Genomic DNA, 15,455 nt, shown 5'->3' on the forward strand with positions numbered 1-15,455 from the left:
CTCAGCGCCCTTTCTGGGGACCACTGAGGTGGTATCACTCCATTCTCCTGCAAGGACCCTTGAACAGGCTGTGGGAGTGAGGCGGGCTCAGCCTCTCAGGACCACTGCAGCCTGTCCTGACCTCAGGCACCAGGTTGTGGGGCAGCTGAGGCAGGGTCTCTGGGTCCTTTAGGGTGTGTGGCCGGTTTTATTTCCGTGCCCTTGTTTTAAAACTGCACCACTATCCTCAGGAGCGTGGCCTTGCACAGACGGAGAGCTGCGTGGCGGGTGCCAGAATGTCAACGCGCCAGTGCGCCCGGATCACACCAGGCCTGAAGGCAGCGCCGGGCCCAGTCCAGGCAGCTTGCAGTTCCCGGGCGGCAGGGACGGGCGCCGGAGCGCCGCAGAGGTTCGCCCAAGGGCGCTCCCGTACCGGCGTCTTCCACGGCCCGCTAGAGCGTCCAGAGCGGCTGCGGATGCGCGCACCTCCCCCGCCCGGATCCCGGAGGCTGCACCGTGCAGCCGCGGCCGCCGCGGGCAGGGCGCGCGCCGGGGGCGGGGTAGGGGGGCCCGGTGGCTTTCCCGGGCTTAGCGAGTCCGGCCGAGGCCAGGGCCCGGGGAGGGCGGAGGGCGGCACTCCTGGTCCTTCCCCGGCCCGGCCGCCGAGCCCTGTCCTCTGCGCCGCGGCGTCCGGTTCCCGCCCGGTGTCCCGCGCAGGGTCGGCCGCCGGCAGCTCCGGAAGGAGGACGCGTGAGGGGCGAGGAGCTGCCGCCTTCCCTCCCCCGCGCTCAGGGTTCCCCACGCTCCGCCGGTCCCCACTCGGGACCCTCCCGGCCCCCGGCCCCCAGCCCCGGCCGCCCACCTGGCTGCCAGTGCGCGCGCGCGCGGCCGGCGCGCTGTCCCTTTAACGGCCCGCGGGCACCTCCCCCGCCGCCGCCCCGCCCCCGCCGCGGTGCGGCCGCCGGTGCTGGGCGAGGTCGGAGAAAGTCCATGGGAGCCGGAGCGCCGGGACGCCGAGCACTTCCTGCCGCGGGCGGCGCGCCGCAGCTGCCCAGGCCGGACCGGGCCGGGCGCCCGCAGGTACCGCCAACTTGGCGCGCGCGGCCGTCCCCGGGTTACGCCGCCGGGCGGGGTCGTCCCGCGGGCCGAGCCCGCACTTCCCGCAAACTCCGCGGCCGCCCAACTTGGCGCGGGCCCCCTGCCGCAGTGCCGGCCGCGCGGGGCGGGTGCGGCCGAGTTCCGCGCCGGCCCGGGCGTGCGCGCGGGAACCGGCCTCGGGAGCCCGCGGAGGGGGGCCGGGCGGGGCCGGGAGGTCCCGGGGGAGGCGCCCGCGACCCCGGGCCGGGACGCCGCGCCGCGCGTTCTGGGGAGACCCCGACTCCAGGCGTCCCGGGGCGCTCCCCACCGCCCGCTGGGTTTCCCTGGATTTCTGGGGACCCGCGCGGCGTCCCCCGGGACCCGACTGGGCGATTCGGCCCTCCGGGTGTGGAAGCTCGGGCAGGACTGGCCCGGGGCCAGGGCGGAGGGACCCACCCCTCCCGGCGCATCTGCGCAGCAGCCTGGCCCAGCCGGGCCCGCGTCTCGCCCTCCCGGTCCAGGTGGGCCCGTTCGTGGGTCGTCACCGCCTCCCGCTCCTCCCCCACGTGGGCCCCAGCCTGGGGAGAAACTGGGGTCCGGCCGCAGGGAAGGGGGCTTCGCCTCTCGCCAGCTTCTATGCCTCTGCGGAGCTGAGGTTGGGGGGCCCCAGCCTCTTTAAGAAACTCAGCAGACCCTGGGGCCCGCCGCGCACCCTGCACTGCCAGGGCGGACCGAGGCCTTCCGACGGAGTTTCCTGCTTCTCTTGCTGGGATCGTGTGGGGTCGGAGGTCAGAGGTCACCTTCCAGCCCCTGTGCCAGGCTCTGGGGGAAGTTTGGTCTTGGACTCTCGTCGTGGAACCGCTTAAACCTGTGGGTCTGCAGGCCGCGAGGCCCGGTCCCTGGAGTTGGCCTCCCAGGCCGTTCCACTCCCTCCCCCAACCCCCGCGCGGGGCTCCGGATTGGAGGTGTTTCACCCACGTGCTCGTGGGCCCGTCTCCCTGGGCCGCTGGGTGCCCAGAGCTGTGTTCTCTGTTGCGCGTTCCTTCCTGTGTGTGTGGGGGGGTGTTGACCCGTGGACGCCCGAGGCAGTCCGGACTCCCATCCCGTGGAGCTGCCTCCGGGAGCGCGTGCACCTTGGTGTTCCCGCCCGCCAGCGTGGCCGCCCTCTCCTGCCTCCTGCCAGGGTCCGTGTCCCTCCAGGTCGCCGGTTCTTCCCTCCCACCCACCTCTCTTTTCCTCTGGCGGGCTCCTGACCTCCTTCCCTCCTGCTCTCCAGTGGGACACTCAGCTCAGCGTTCTGCAGGGTGTTTTAGCCTGTAGCACCCGTAGCAGGGGCGCCTAGAGTTAGGTCAGGGTTCAGTCAGCACCCCCCACCTCTCAGCCACCCACCCCTTCTTCGCCCGGCCACCGTCGGAGCACCCCTCCGGTCCTCTGTGGGGCATTTCCCAGCCCCTCCCTTCGAGAGGCCTCTTGGCATTTTCCCTTGGGGTCACCGTTGGGTGGTAGCCGGGCCAGAGTCCAAGGGGAGGAAATGGAAGGGAGCTGCCACCCAAGGTGGTGGCCCCCTGTCCTTTCGGCAAAGCCACTTGGAATGGGCACAAAAAGTGGAACAAGATACCACTTGTCACCTCTTCGTGGCCAGGGATCCTTTCGGAGTGGTCACACCCAGGGCCCGATGGCGCTGGCCCCAGCCTGGCGGGAGGGTGGCCGCTGCGGCAGAGGCACCACCGGGGAGATCTGGTGCTGGGAGCAGTGGGAGCTGGGCTGCTGCAGGCTTGGAGAACAGGCTCTGTTCTTTACCACGGGCTGCTGGAAGGGTGCGCAAAGCTGCTCTGCCCTGGCCGGGGGGCTGGTGGTAACTTTTAAAAAATTCTTCAATTCTTCCTGTGTTTTCCAATTAAAGCATGAGGCTGCATTAGTCATGAAACAACAGTGGTGATCTTGGTGCTGAGCGGTTCTTCCAGGCCTGCGCTCCTCTTGGCCTCCGCGTCTGGAGTCCTGCTTTCCTGGTTTGTGGGCAGTGTGGTCTCCCAGGCCTGAGGGATGGAACGGGGAATGAAGGTGTCATCCTTTCCCGGATGTTGAGTTCCCAGGGTTCCACCCCGTGCCCCTTCCTCTGAGGTCTGTGCCTCTGACCTGTGTCCCTGGAACGCAGAGGGCACTGAGTGCCCACTGGCCCCAACCCCTGTCAGTGGGGCAGAGCCCATGTTCCTTTCTCAGCCAGCCCTGTCCTAGCCAACTCCACACACTGTCCCCAGGCTGCCTCTCTGCATCTCACAGCCCCTTGAGGTCACTCCATCCCCTTTGCAGGGTCACGTAGTGGGTTCCGAGGTCCAGTTGGACTGTGGCTGGTGGGATGAGGCTCCGAGTCCATGGGGTGGGGGGGAGCAGGTGGTACCCCTTACCCCAGGATACATCAGCATGTTTCTCTGGAGAACCAGGGCCTTCTGCGGACCCCAGTGTAATGAACACGTTTGGGAACTTGACTCTGGGGCCCACTGACTCTGCCGCTCCCCCAGCGCAGTCCACCTTTGCCTTGGTAGTGCATGTCCCTGCCTCAATGGCCCAGGCTGGCCAGCCTCCCATTGTGCTTCTAAGGACAAAGTAGGCCACTTTCCACTTCAGGGTGACATTTCTGACCTGGGCTGAGGAAACCTGGGGCTGGGCTTCCAGGCCTGGCTCGAAGGGGAAGCAGAGCCCCGTGGTGTGAGGCCGTGGAGCGTCCTCCAGGGCAGGGGAGAAGTAGCACTAGCCGCTGTCTGGACGCTGGACCTGAGCCATTGTCTGATGCGTGTGGGCAGGTGCGGGAGTTTGTGAGGTCTGATTGGGTCTGGTCTGACTGGGGGCTGATGAGGCGGCATGGGAACCTGCGTAGAGCTGGCTCACTGGGGCCTCTCACCCCATCTCCAGTCAGGCTCCCCGGGGGTGAGTGTCTGCAGACCCAGCTCCCTGGATCTTGGGCCTTCCCCGAGGTGCCCTCTCCCCAGCATTTCATTCCTTTCCTGGCACCCTTTCTGGGCACTTTCTTGGTCTTCCCAGTGGTGGGCAGTCGGGCCTTGGGTGGGGGAGCTTGGCCAGCCTTTCTCTACTCTTATCTCCCCACTGGACCCCAGTTCAGAGCTGTGTGTGGCACCCACGCCGGCCTCCCCGAGGCGCCCCCTAATCCCCAGGTGGATCTCGTTTCCCTTTCAGCCTGTCCAGAGTCACCGAGGAGATGTGACTGGAAGGTTGTTTGGGCCTTGGCTCTGGGGGCCGGAATGCGGGGTACCCAGGCCGGGGGCTGCTGCTGCACGCCTGCCCCCCGCCCCCTCCCCCCCGGCCTCTCTCGCAGGGCAGGATCCTGGCGACCTCTGTTTCTTTTTTAGCAAATCCTTGCTCTCACCAGCTCTGGCTCTTGGTGAGATGAGATCATTTGTAAAATATGCTTCCTGGCTGGCCGGGGCTCCCTTACTGTGTCACCTGCAGCTGCCCATTTGCTGGGAGCCCCAGCTCCCTCAGCTGTGGCCTTCCTGCCTTTGTTGTTTACAGTTTGGGTTCTAGAAGCACACATCCTTATATAGGATGTCAGCAGGGCACAGTGGGCGGGCACGAAGGTGTCTGTCTGGAAGTATTGGAGGCTTGTCATTTGGGGACATGAACTCTGGGACCGGCACTCACCCCTGTCCACACGGGATCAGCTGAGTAGGGGAGGGCATTTGGGACCCTGACCTGGGGCTCCTGGGGCCCCACCACATCCTCCGTGTCTGCTTGCTGGGCCTGGTCCCCATTGGAGCACTTGGCAGCCAGAACCCTGGGCTCAGGTCTCCTGGGAGAACGCCCAGCCCAGGCTGTGTGACCTTGAGTGAGGAACCGGTCCTTCCTGAGGCTATCCTGCTACAGAGTAGCATCCTCTGCCTTCTCCGAGGAGCTGGAGGCTGAATGTGGGCAGCCCGGCCTTTCCGCCTTCATGCTGGCTGGGGCTGGCCTGGGGGCCATTGGGCCAGTGAAGTGACTGAATCCCAGTGAGGCTCATTACCCTTTAAGAGGAGGCCGCCATGGAGTCTCCTGGGAGAACAAGAGGCAGGCTATTCTCCAGACGTTGTTTGCAGGGACCCACAGGGAGGAGAGGCTGCTCTGGGTCTCTCTAAAGGAATCTCCCCTCCCCCAGTGCGGGGCCCTGGCATCCAGGAGGGCACAGGGCCATGGACGGCCGCGAGCTCCTGGGCCCGCCCAGCTCCTGCCCCTGTGCCTGGGAAGCAGGCAGTGCTAGGGGCGGGGAACAAAGGGGCCTGAAAGTGCCCATATATAGTCACTGGGGTGAGCAGCAAGCCATACTGCAGGGATGTCTCCCAAGCCCAGTCTGGCCGGCCCCAGCCCAGCCACCAGGGCCCCGAGGGCAGCCTGGCCTGGGGGCTGGTGGTGGCCTCCCTGGTAGTCTGTGAAGGGGTAGAGCATCAACCTCAGCATAGTCATGCCTCAAGAAATGTTTGTTGATTGAAAATAAAAGTCTCCCCAGCCCTCCATAGTCAGGCTTGAGTACATTTCAGGAGCTGGTGTTGGAAGCTAGAGGCTGGAAACCAGGCTGTGCTGCTGGTCACAGCCATCTGGGGTCCCTCATGGAGGGCGTTGAGAGCTGGGTGCCTGCTGAGAGGAGACTTGCTAGCAACCTAGCCCCTACCCCACAAAACGCTAGTGCCTCCCTCATTACAGTGACACTTTAGATGCTCCTCCCCACCCCTACTGTCCTGGGGCCTCCTTCCAGTTGGGTGGTGTTTTCTGGAAGAGTTACCTCCTCACTCTTGGGCACGCCTGGAGTCAGGGGGCAGCTGTGGGCCTTCCTTGGTGCTTCTGGGGCGGTCTTTGAGGGAGTCAACGCTGGCCTTGCCTTTGGATCGGAGCAGAAGGAAGTTGTCCTGCACCTTTCTCCTCCCAGGGTCCTCCTGAGGCATCCCCTCTGGCCAGGGCCCCCACCCAGGCTGGGCATCTGCCCCAGGGATGTGCCCATCTCCCTTCTACCACCCAGTGGGTATCTGTGCCAAGAAAGGGGAAGTAACCATCTTGCTGCATTCCTGACTTTTGTGCTGTTAAAAAATCAGCGTTAACAGAGTTTTGCTCATTTAATTTCATTTCCGTTGCACAGCTAAGCGCCTTTGTTAAATTTTGTATATTGATACTTTTTGTTGTTGTCAGCAGTTTTTTCTTTCTTTTTTTTTTTTTGGATATAAAGCCATTAGGGTGAGAGAAGATTAAAAAGATACATTACAATTAAAATGTTAATGAAATCCGCATCACACAACTTTTGAAACCCTTTAGGCATTAATCTTGCCTGTGTCATGTCCATTAACTTTGGCTATTCTTATTCCACACTGACCCCTGCTGAGAGATTTGTGCTATAATTGGATTTTTTTTTTTAATAAAAAAGGAAAAAAAAAAGCTTTTAAGAAAATAGAGGTTGAGTGGTCGGCCGTGGCTCCTAAATGAAGAGGGAAAGTAGAAGAACATGACTCACTCTGTTGGGGCTGGGGTCCCCCATTATGAATGGGGACAAGGGTCCCTCAGGGCCTCCCCCAACTGTGGATGTGCCAAGGGGTGTAGAGGTACAGGAGTTGGGGGAGCCTCAGAGGAGGGAGGGTACCCCAAAGCTGAGTTCACCTTCTTGGGGAGAGGCCTCCAGCGCTGGGGGAGGGGCTGACAAGCCCCCCCACTAGGCAGAGTTGGGGGGGTGACATGGAGGCTCAGGTGGAGAAGAACCTGAAGGGCCTTGAGTTCTTTGAAATCTGTACCCCACCCTTCACCTGGAAGTCAGGCCTCGGTGGGTGCTAGGTTTCCAGCAAGGGGAGTGGCTGTGGGGAGGGGGAGCCCCCTTGTCTCCCTCCTAGGGCCGTAGGGACCTCAGGCAGACATGGACCGTGTGTCCTCTTTTGAGGCCCTGGGCCCTGGCCAGAGCCTGGCTCAGATCTGGGTGGGGTCCCCAGTGGGGAGGGTCCCCTGGCAGGGGGAGGCTCTGGGTGGGGGCCTGGGGGTAGCCTGTGACTGCCGCCCCGCTGGTTCTCCCGGGCTGCAGTGCTGCAAACGTAACCCGCGGCGCCGGGAAAGCTGGTCAGGTGGTTGGCAGCGGGGCTGCAACAGACAGATTTCGTGTCTGTGTGTTTTTGCAACACCTTTCTATAAAGGGAAACATAATTTAAAATATGATTACTTAGTGTTGTAACAGCCGCCTCAGCCGCTCCACGCGATGCCGAGATCATTATCAGAGGCTGATATTAACTTGCAAAGAATATTATGCAAATTGCCCGATGTCTCCTCCGGGAAACCTTCTCCCAGGATGCCGGGGGCTGGGCTGGCTCCCCTTGGGGCTTGGGGTAGGTCCTTTTGTGGGACAACCCAGCCCTTCATGCCCAGGCTTCAGCCCTTGTCTGTGGCTGGGGACCCTAGGAGGCATGAAACAGTGGATCGGGAAAGACCAAGTCCTTTGCCTCCCTGTGTCTCAGTGACCCCAGACCATGATGCCTGCTGGCCGGCTGGGTGGGGGCCTCAACAAGGCCGCTGTGGTTGGGATGGCAGTGAGGCCCCTGCTGATGGTTAACCACAGCTCACTGCGGTGGTCACCGGACCTGGGTCCTCACGAGCCCCAAGTGCCCCCGAGAAAGGGTCCCTGGCCACAGACTGGGCCGTGTCCATGCACAGTGGCTCATCCTGCCGACTGACCAGTGTGGCTTTGCAGCTTCCAGGGGCTCAGGGGCAGCTGCCGGGAAAGATGTAGGCAGTGGCTTGGATCCAGCATTGCCGTGTGGACTCAAATTTGTGCCCTGGGGGAGAGAGGCAGGGAGTGGGGTCTGAGGGTCCCTCGCACCCTGCTGAGTACAGTGTGTGCCCTGCCCCCGTCATCCCTTCCAGCTGGGCCTGATGTGGGCAGTGGGACAGTTCCCAGCTTGAAGATCCTCCCCGGAGGCTCCGTCCCTCTGTAAGGGAGCTGGACAGAGCGTGTGCAGAGCAAAATTCCCCTGACCCCGCACAGCCAAGGGGCTGCTGATACTCTCTCTGAACCAGGGTCCTCCTGGAGACCATACAAGCCAACAGTCCCTGATACCGCTCACCTCCGTGCATGAAATGACAGCCACTGGGGCTGCCCGTCTTCCGGGTCACCTCCGAAACTTCTCAGCAGAGTCCCCGGAGGGGGAAGCTGGGCCTGCCTGGGCTGTGACCGGCCTTGGGCAGCAGACAAAGGACAGGGAGGGCTTGCCCTTCCTTGAGCAGCTCAGGCTGGGGAGGATGGGGCGCTTGGGGCCTCGACAGGGATCTTGCCGGTGCCGTTCTGGGCTGTCCCCAGCTGAGCAGTCACTTCCGGGGTTGGAGAGCAAGTTCTGTCTTGGGATTTGAGCCCCATTTCCCCAGTGCCGCGGGGGAAGTGGGGCAAACGCCATGGCCTCCCTGCGTCTCAGTTTTCCCACTGTGAGCTCCGAATGGGGTACAGTACCCCGCTTTCTGGTCACCGGGAAGGTCTTGGGCCAGTCCAAGGCAGACCCAGAGAGAGGACTCCCAGGCGGCCCCAGAGGCTGCGGGGCCTTTTCCCGGCCAAGCCCTTTGTGGGCTGGCTCTGCTGCCCTCCCTTCCTGTGGGGCTGGCCCGACCCCTGTGAATGCCATTCTGGGGGTCCCCGTGAGGGTCCGCCAGCTCCAGGAGGGCAGGGTGTCTGCACCTGTACAGGTGACAGGCTGGGAGGAGGGAAGCGGCTTTTCCAGCACCCTGGGGTTTGTTGGAGGAGGGCAGGGTATCCATCTCCTGGGGCCACCATGACAGAGGCCACAGGTTTGGTGGCAGGAAGCCTCAGAGAGTGCTCCTGTCCCAGTTCTGCAGGCCCGGAGTCGACACTGTGCATCTTCAGGGCTGGTTCCTCCAGAGGCTTTGAGGGAGACTCCATCCCACGCCATCCTCCACCTCCCGAGGCTGCCATTGTCCTGGGTGTTTCTTGGCATGTGGGAGCATCAGCACCGTCTCTGCCTCCGCCCTCACACGGCCACCTTTCTTCTGTGCATCTGTGTCTAAACTTCTCCCTTCTATAAGGATACGTGTTAGGGTCCACCCTACATCCAGGATGATCTCATCTTACCTCCTTTCACTAACGATATCTGTAAAGACCCTGTTTCCAAATAAGGCCACATTCAAAGGGTCAGGTAGATGGGAACCTCCCATGGGGTGTGGGAGGGGCAGAAAGTCTTTAGTGGGTAGAGGGCACTGGGGGGGCTGGCTCTGCACTTGCCCGGGACAGTGGGAGGAGCCAGGCACAGACAGCAGCCACTGCTGGGATGGCACCTGGATGGGCGTGAAACCAGTGCAGCTGGCCAGCTCCAGGCCCAAGCTGAGTGGGGGTCGTGGGAGAGAAACGGGGCCACTGGTGGGGGAGGGTTTTCCTAGGAGTTGGCGTTGTCATCTGTGGTTATGTAAGTTTGGGAACAGGATTCGTGTTAATTATTGTAACCCAGTTTAGGTGGCGAGTCCATGTCATAGGAAGTGGCCTGGAAATGACAGTGTGGGTCATAGTGGAGCCCGGGGTGGGGCTGTGGCTGGGTGCTGGCAGGCAGACGGCTGTCAGGAAGCTGGGGGCATGTGACATCCCTGGGGCCCAAACCAAGCCACACCTCAGGGAAGCCCAGGCGTTCCCAGATCTGGGACCTCAAGAGCCAGGCCTGGTGCCATCCAGACCAGCAGCTGCCTCAGGGCTCAGCCCTAGGCCTCACCAGGCTCCTGATGATGCAGGAGAACAGAGGCACCCCTGCCCCCAAACCCTCCCAGCTCTGAGTGGGAGGCCTCGGGGGGCGTGTGCCCTTCATCCTGTGCCCAGCTGCGCGGCGTGGGGGTTCTCTCACAGGAAGGCCAGCACTGCACTTTGCTGCTCTAAAGGCCCGTGGAGGGTCCTGGCCACATTCGGGGAGTGGCTTCTGAAGGTTTTTAGAATGTCCAGCGAGGGTCCCCAGGGGTGACTTGGTTTTCTCCAGCCGGAGGTGAAAGGCCTGGAGGCGACTCCTGCCCGTCGGAACTGCCCTGTGTGGCGCCTGGCCTCTGGGCTCTGCCAACCCCTCCCATCGGAACTGCCCTGCGTGGCGCCCGGCCTCTGGGCTCTGCCAACTCCTTATCCCAGGCCTTGTTTCCACAGTGAGTCCAGTATTGTGCAGGGACCTACCCCACCTGGCTGCCCAGCACTGGCAGGTGGGGACTTTGCTTCAGTTGTTTAAGAAAAAAGTAAAATATAAAGCTATTAAACTTACAGAAAAATGGCACATATTGTACAAAGAACATTTTCCCGAACCATCTGAGAGTAAACCTCCCCTGTATACCTGTGTGTCTTGTTCCAGTGTGGGCTGAGGGCTGCCTGCCATCCGCCTGCCACCTGCCCCCTGGCAGCCACCTCCCAGGCCCCTCCCGGCTGAGGGCTGCCCGCCACCCGCCTGCACCTACCTGCACCCACCCCCTGGCAGCTGTCCCCTCCAGGCCCCTCCCGGCCTTACACCAGCAGATCCAGTGCAGACCCCACAGTACGGTTACTTGTTGAGCCTCTCTAAATTTAATTTAAAAAAATTTTTTTTTGAGATAGAGTCTTGCTCTGTTGCCCAGGCTGGAGTGCAGTGGTAGAATCATAGCTTACTGCAGCCTCAAACTCTTGGGCTCAGGTGATCTCCCCACCTCAGCCTCTGGAGTAGCTGGGACTGTAGGTGCGCATCCCCACACATGGCTGATTTAAAAATTTTTTGTGCACCACCACATCTGGCTAATTAATTTTTTTTTTTTTTTTGAGACGGAGTCTCGCTCTGTCGCCCAGGCTGGAGTGCAGTGGCCGGATCTCAGCTCACTGCAAGCTCAGCCTCCCGGGTTCACGCCATTCTCCTGCCTCAGCCTCCCAAGTGGCTGGGATTACAGGCGCCCGCCACCTCGCCCGGCTAGGTTTTTTTTTTTTTTTTTTTTGTATTTTTTAGTGGAGATGGGGTTTCACCGTGTTCGCCAGGTTGGTCTCGATCTCCTGACCTCGTGATCCGCCTGTCTCGGCCTCCCAAAGTGCTGGGATTATAGGCTTGAGCCACCACGCCCGGCCTTTTTTTTTTTTTTTTTTAGATGGAGTCTCGCTCTGTCACCCAGGCTGGAGTGCAGTGGCATGATCTCAGCTCACTGTGAGCTCCGCCTCCCGGGTTCACGCCATTCCCCTGCCTCAGCCTCCCAGTAACTGAAGCTACAGGTGCCCGCCACCTCGCCTGGCTAATTTTTTGTATTTTTAGTAGAGACGGGGTTTCACCCTGTTAGCGAGGATGGTCTCGATCTCCTGACCATGTGATCCGCCCGCCTTGGCCTCCCAAAGTGCTGGGATTACAGGTGTGAACTGCCGCACCCAGCATTAAACAAATTTTTTTGGGCCGGGCACAGTGGTTCACACCTGTAATCCCAGCTACACGGGAAGCTGAAGCACAAGAATCACTTGAACCCTCGAGGCGGAGGTTGCAGTGAGCTGAGATGGCACCCCTGCACTCCAGCCTGGGCAAAAAGAGCGAAACTCAGTCTTGCAAAAAAAAAAAATTGTAGACATGAAATCTTTCTATGTTGCTTAAGCTATAAATTCAGATTTTGAAAAACTTTCTGATTAATTATACATAACGTTTACCATTTTAGCTTTTCCAGTGGAACGAAGCCTGCGCATTTTTGTGCTGCCCTCACCACCATCTCTAGAACTTTTTCATCTTCCCAAACTGAACCTCTTTCCCCATCAGACACAAACTCCCCATCCTTGCCCCAGCCCCTGGCAGGCACCATTCTACTTCTTGTCTCTGTGGGCCTGCCTCCGGGACTGCATGTGAGTGGAGTCCCACAGCGGGTGTCCTCGTGTGACTGGCTCATTTGCTGCACACCATGTCCCCACGGCTCCTCCGGGTTCTAGGGAGTGGCGGACTCCATTCCTTCTCCAGGCTGTATGATGTGTGTGTGTGTATGCGCCCACCACCATTTCCTTTGACTGTCACCTGTCAGCGGACCCCGGGGCCACTTGCCTCTTGGCTGTCGGGTGCTGCTGCTGTGGACGTGGCATGCGCGTCTGTTTGAGTCTTGCTGTGTCTCTGGGCTCCTCCAGCCTGGTGTATTCTGTGGCCTTTCCATGGTCTTCATGACCCTGACTCGGGGGTCCAAGCCAGTTGGACAGATTTGACCCCAGCCTCGAGGTGGGTTTGTCTGTGGCCTCCTGGTGATTCGTGTCTTGGGTGAGGACGTCAGAGACGCTGTCTCCTTGGACGTTGCCCCACCAGCTGGAGACCGGATGTTGCATAGGAAGTGTCTGTGTGATGGGTGAGTCTCGGAAGCAACTCTCCAGCAAACTCGCCTTTGGTGAAGGCCCCAGGTGTGCACATGGGCAGGGCTGGACACAGGAGGGGCTGGGGGAGTGGTCGGCTACCCAGGACCAGGTCTGGGTGTGGAGGTCTTTGGCCTGGGAACAGGGAGGCTGCAGATTGGTGAGTGGTGATGAGGGTCTCATCAGAACCCACTGCTCCCGGAAAGACAGATCCCCTCCTGGCTGGATCCTTGTCCCTCCGGTGTCCCTGGAGCCACTGTGAGTGCGGGACACCCCTGGCTGGCACCCCCGTCCCGACCTCTCCACTCTTTCTTGGGCTGTGGGGCTGTAGTGGAACTAGGAGATGGGGTTGTGGCCAAGTCTTGGGTCTCCCCACTGAGTGATGAGGGAGAAGTTGGGGTGGGGTAGAGAGGCTTTTTCAGCTATGACAGCATCTGTCTCTGGGCCCCAGAGCTGCCAGGGCCGGCTGGGTTCGCAAAGATCTGCCCTCAACCCAGCCGGGCCCGGGGTCCCCTCAGCAGCGGTCTAGGCCACACGGATGATCCTGTAGGTGAATGTCGTGGGCTGCTGGAACATGGCCCCACTAACAGGTGGGGGGTGGGGAGGCTTGAAACAGCAGGAACTTCTTCTTGCACAGCCGTGGAGGCCAGAAGCCTGAGGCCACAGTGTCTTGGGGCCCCCGCCAGCCTCCGCAGCGTGGTGCCGGCTGCCTGTGGTGCCCTAGGCTCGTGCCCATCTCGTGCCCATCTTGTGCCAGTCTCAGCCTGGTCTCTGTGCGGCACTCTTCCTAGGTGTCCACGTTTTCCCTCCTCAGAAGACACCTCCGGACCTGCCCTAAATCTGGGAAACTCTCATGTGAACTTGATCTTACATCTGCAAAGACCCTGGTTCCAAATACAGTCACATTCGAGTTTTGGGTACATGTGGATTTTGGGGAGATGCTATTCCCAGTACAGGGGTGAAGGCCAAAGTGCCCACCTACCCCACAGAGATCCACTCCCTCTTCTCTGTGGCTGCCTCCTCCCCAATCCAGCCTGGGAAGGAAGGGAGGGCGGCGCTGCCTCCCTGAGCAATGAGATGACCCCTACGTGCCTAGGCTCAGGTTGGGGTGCAGCGCTGACCGTGCCTGGACTCCCCAGGGGCTGACCCCCGCCAGCTCCCCTGAGCCCTGTGCCCACTGGCTCTTCTGTTGGGTGTGTGTGATGCCCACAGTCTCCGCCCCAGCAGGGTGGCCCCGTTTCTAGTATCGAGGAAGAGGACCCTCGGGTTTCTGTTGCGGCGCTAGAAAAGTTCTGCCCTGTGAAGTGCTCGGCCGTCAGATCAATCTGGTCGCTTTCACGTGAGTGTAGATGTCTAATGGGGCAGAAGTTATGGCAGCTGTAAAACACAGCGTCTTCCCCCTCGCCCTGAAATCTGGCAGAAGTGAGTCAGGCAGCACAAAATCCTAGGCATTGAGAGGGCCATGCACGGTGGTAAATGAGCAGAAAAATACCCTCAGCTGCTTATGGAAGAGAGCATCTGTCTTTCCCCTGGGGAGAGGGAAGGCAGTCAACACCCAGAGAACAGGGCGGGTGTGGGATCCGCTAGCCAAGAGCCAGCCCCACCCGCCAGCGAGAGGAGGCCGTGATTTAATGGTGCACACGCTGGACTGAGGGCTGTGCCTCTGTTGGGGTTGGGTGCTTCATGGGAGGCTGGTCCGAGGAGGCAGCGCGGGCCTGGCAGGCGGAGGGTCTTCGTCAGCTCGGTAGCACCTGCTAAGATGCCTCGGTTCTACCTAGGTTTGTTTGTTGGGCTCTGCGGGCCAGACCCAGTGCTTCATGGATGGTGACCCTGCGAGGTGCGAGGTGAGGGCCACTGTGAGCTCAGCCCTGCACACACCTGCCCAGACCTCTCACCGGCATGGTGGGGAGACAGGTGAACCTGAGCATCCCAGAGGCCCAGCCCCCGGCTCAGCGCATGGCACGGGCCGGGCAGAGCCTGGACTTGGCCTTGGGGTGGCCTCTGCTTCCCAAGCCTGTGTGGGACCCAAGGCTCCCTGCCCCCTTCCATCAGGCCATGGCATTCTGGCTACACTGATGGTCCTGTGGGTGAAGACCCTGGGGAGACGGGCAGAGGGGTATCCCTGCCTGAGCCCCACCTCTCCCTTCTGCTGGGAGTCCTGGGCGATCACCTGCTTTAGTGATGAGCTGACCCAGGGCCCCGGCAGGTCGTGTTCGGGCGGAGAGTCTTTGGTGAATGTCTGGTGCCCCCATTCTGTGAAAGGAGAAATGGGCCCAGGGAGGTTGGGAGGCCCTGGCCAGGGCAGATGGGCCTTTGGTGTAGCCTGGCTCCGGTGACAGCTCCACCCTCATCTCCGAGTTCTGCAGGGACCTGGGGTTTCGGAGGTGCTGCTGCAGGTGGGCTGGGCCGCGAGGAGTGGTGCAAAGACAGCAGGGGTCCGGTGGGCGGGGGTGGGGGCTGGCTGCCCTCCCCGCCTTGCCCTCGGCCTGATGATGCCTGGTTACCTGGGCCAGGTGCCATCCAGGTAGAGGGAGCTTGGTCAGGGGTCAGCTGCTGCCGCTACTGGGTGGGGATGGCGCCCTGGGGTCTGAGCCGGGAGGGGCTGTGTGTGTTCCTGGCCTGGGGGCTGCAGCTGCCCTCCTTGGGCCCTTGGGTTTTCCCAGAGGCTTCGGTTCATCCTCACTTTAACTGCGCTTTCGTAATAATTACACCGAAACCCAGCAGCTGAGAGGCCTTTGCAGAGATTCGGCAGCTGTGATTACAGCCACTGATTTCCAAGAAACGTCACGAGGGAATTCTGTTAAAGCCCGAGGTGGAAGCGGACGCCCAGCACCGCCTTCCCGGGCACCCCGCGCTCAGAGAGCAGGTCCGAATGCCGAGTTCCAGCTGGGAGGACGCGCAGAGGATGGGAACCATGGCTGTGAGCAGGCGGGGCCGGGCCATGGGGTGCCCAGTGGGTGGCTGGCTTCACCTTGGTTGGGAGAGTGGTGTGCAGGTTGTTCCAGTCACTCTGCAGGCCGAGCCCAGGTACGCCGACCCCTGCCCTGTCCTGCAGAGCCCCCAGTGCCCGTCGGGCCTGAGTCCACCTGGCTCC

General features: G+C 61.4%; 1 protein-coding gene across 2 annotated transcripts in view; it reads left to right on the forward strand.

Moving 5' to 3' along the window:
• The first annotated feature begins 881 nt into the window (after positions 1 to 881).
• Positions 882 to 15,455, forward strand: part of NACC2 (NACC family member 2) — a 97,334-nt gene continuing 82,760 nt past the window's right edge. For both annotated transcript variants that reach the window (XM_033238579.1, XM_033238581.1), the window contains exon 1: positions 882 to 1,059. The gene's annotated coding sequence lies outside the window, so the exon portion shown is untranslated. The remainder of the gene's footprint in view (positions 1,060 to 15,455) is intronic.

This window comes from Trachypithecus francoisi, unplaced genomic scaffold, assembly GCF_009764315.1.
Source record: "Trachypithecus francoisi isolate TF-2019V2 unplaced genomic scaffold, Tfra_2.0 Lachesis_group16, whole genome shotgun sequence".
NCBI classification, from domain to species: Eukaryota; Metazoa; Chordata; class Mammalia; order Primates; family Cercopithecidae; genus Trachypithecus; species Trachypithecus francoisi.